The sequence below is a fragment of the Sapajus apella genome, unplaced genomic scaffold, assembly GCF_009761245.1.
Source record: "Sapajus apella isolate SASKATOON/1434 unplaced genomic scaffold, GSC_monkey_1.0 scaffold19, whole genome shotgun sequence".
NCBI classification, from domain to species: domain Eukaryota; kingdom Metazoa; phylum Chordata; class Mammalia; order Primates; family Cebidae; genus Sapajus; species Sapajus apella.
Window position 1 is genome coordinate 19297376 of NW_022436959.1, and position 3129 is coordinate 19300504.

Consider the following 3129-nt stretch of genomic DNA (forward strand, 5'->3'; position numbering starts at 1 on the left):
TTTAATAATAGTTTCATTTATAATACATACTTGTGACATTCTCAAATAATGCCATTTTATCAAATCTAAAATTTAGTGGATATTCCTCCTAGCAAAAACAACAATCAATCAGAACCATCTCAGACATGGTCATTGGAATTGAGATCATCATCATCACTGCAGCTAACATTTAATGAGCTTTCATAAGTATCACGTTTCTCTATATATGCACTATCTCAATCAACCAAAATAATAACCTTATAAGAAATGTACAATAATAAACCATGAGGTAACTGAGGCTTACAGGGATCAAGTAACTTGCCTAAGTTCACAGAACTGGTAAATGGTGAACCAATATTAGACTCCAAGTCTGTTGGATTCCATGGCTTGGCTTTCACACTGGCACTTACGCAGTTCCTTCCTTTGTGCCCTCCAGAATGAGTTAAGAAAAGATGGCAGGAGTGTATAGAATTAAGCCCAAACTGATACAATTACATAAAAGGCACATGAGATTAATCAATCAGCTTATTTTCCAAACCCAAAACTTTACTTTTCCCCCATTTTCACTCACATCCATCAAAATAAAAACAATATGATATTGATTATATTCTAGTGTAAATACATTTCTGTTAATTTGGTCACTTTAAGCAAGATAAGCTTGCTGCTGTAGCTATAGAATTGTTTCCAGGGACTCAATGTGGACAAACAAATATGTAAGTTGCTACCAGCATTTCCAGCTGGTCGAGTCCACCTTTTTCCTGCTCACCCAAATCTATCTAGTCCTCTTTTTCGTTTGTCCTAAGGGGCCCAGTTGCTTCTTTTTCTTTCTCAAGCTACTCAACATAAAATCGTTCAGGTATGCAATTAGAACTCAATTCTCACATAAACTTATTACATAAAATGCTGCATATTTCTTTCAGTCCTATTATTCCTGGGTTCTAATCCTGGCCCTCTGATATACTAACAAAGGAAAAAGCTTTTTAAAAATTAAAAATTAGGTTATACTTTGAATATAATCACATTCTATAGTAAAGCACTTAAATAGACAACTAAATGTCTGAATGGATAAAAAATGAACACAGTATTGGCTCTTGGCTTGGCGCGGCCTGCTGCAATCCGTGGAGGAACGCGCCGCGGAGCCACCATCATGCCAGGGCGCTTACAGGAAGGCTTCGGCTGCATGGTCACCAACCTATTCGACCAGTTATTTGACGATGAATCGGACCCCTTCGAGGTGTTGAAGGCAGCGGAGAACAAGAAAAAAGAAGTTGACGGGGGCGGCGTTGGGGGCCCTGGGGCCAAGAGCGCAGCTCAGGCCGCGGCGCAGACAAGCAGCTGCGCAGAGTCCCAGAAAAACCGCAAGAACTCCCTGCCCCCCAGCGTTGACGTGGTTGAAAAGAAAGAGGAGACGCAGCCGCCCGTGGCGCCTAAGAAAGAAAGAATAAGACGAGTTGGAAGAAGACCTGATCAACAACTTCAGGGTGAAGGGAAAATAAATTGATGGAAGACCAGAAAGGCGACCACCTCGTGAACGAAGATTTGAAAAGCCACTTGAAGAAAAGGGTGAAGGGGGCGAATTTTCAGTTGATAGACCGATTATTGACCGACCTGTTCGAGGTCGTGGTGGTCTTGGGGACTGTGGACGTGGAATGGGCCGAGGAGATGGATTTGATTCTCGTGGCAAACGTGAATTTGACAGGGATAGTGGAAGTGATAGATCTTCTTTTTCACATCACAGTGGCCTGAAGCACGAGGACAAATGTGGAGGTAGCGGATCTCACAACTGGGGAACTGTCAAAGACGAATTAACTGACTTGGATCAATCAAATGTGACTGAGGAAACACCTGAAGGTGAAGAACATCATCCAGAGGCAGACACTGAAAATAAGGAGAATGAAGTTGAAGAGGTAAAAGAGGAGGGTCCAAAACAGATGACTTTGGGTGAGTGGAAGGCTATTCAAAATAAGGACCGGGCAAAAGTAGAATTTAATATCCGAAAACCAAATGAAGGTGCAGATGGGCAGTGGAAGAAGGGATTTGTTCTTTATGAATCAAAGAGTGAAGAGGCTCATGCTGAAGATTCAGTTACGGACCATCATTTCCGGAAGCCAGCAAATGATATAACGTCTCAGCTAGAGATCAATTTTGGAGATCTTGGCCGCCCAGGACGTGGTGGCAGGGGAGGACGAGGTGGACGTGGGCGTGGTGGGCGCCCAAACCGTGGCGGCAGGACAGACAAGTCAAGTGCTTCTGCTCCTGATGTGGATGACCCAGAGGCATTCCCAACTCTGGCTTAACTGGATGCCATAAGACAACCCTGGTTCCTTTGTGAACCCTTCTGTTCAAAGCTTTTGCATGCTTAAGGATTCCAAACGACTAAGAAATTTAAAAAAAAAAAAAAAAAGAGAGAGAGAGAAAGAGAGACTGTCATTCATACCATTCACACCTAAAGACTGAATTTTATCTGTTTTAAAAATGAACTCTCGCTACACAGAAGTAACAAATATGGTAGTCAGTTTTGTATTTAGAAATGTATTGGTAGCAGGGATGTTTTCATAATTTTCAGAGATTATGCATTCTTCATGAATACTTTTGTATTGCTGCTTGCAAATATGATTTCCAAACTTGAAATATAGGTGTGAACAGTGTGTACCAGTTTAAAAAAAAATGAACACAGTATTAACTGAGCATATTATTAAATGTGTCAATTCATTTTGGATTCCAACCTTAACTGTTCATTTATGCTCAGCCCTTCATCATTTGTGGCTTTGTATAATCAGTGATCAGTAAACGGGTCACATTTTCAGTTTAATTTCAATGTAGTTTCAGTTTCATGGTAATTGGGTCACATTTTGCAGCTTAAAGAGAATATTTCATTCATTCTCTTCTCAGTCAGCCCAGATGGCTGACCTCTGCAGACTGCATCACCTGGGCTTCCTTGCCTTTGGGCACCTGATTCGGTTTGGCCAGTGTGAGGGTCAGAGAGAGAGGCCACACATTATTTAGTACCACCACTCCCAGCTCTGTCTGCTGGGACATAGCTTGGTAGTGACTGCATGCCTCTTCACCTTGAAGCTCCCAGAGCTACGTCTCTCACAGGGTTTGTTTAATTGCCCTCACTTCTCAACTCTTAAGACCTAGGGATACTAA

General features: G+C 41.9%; 1 pseudogene across 1 annotated transcript; it reads left to right on the forward strand.

Moving 5' to 3' along the window:
- The first annotated feature begins 1111 nt into the window (after nucleotides 1-1111).
- Nucleotides 1112-2365, forward strand: LOC116557548 (annotated as a pseudogene). The gene has a single exon (XR_004271570.1). The product of XR_004271570.1 is annotated as a plasminogen activator inhibitor 1 RNA-binding protein pseudogene (transcript).
- Nucleotides 2366-3129: the final 764 nt, after the last annotated feature.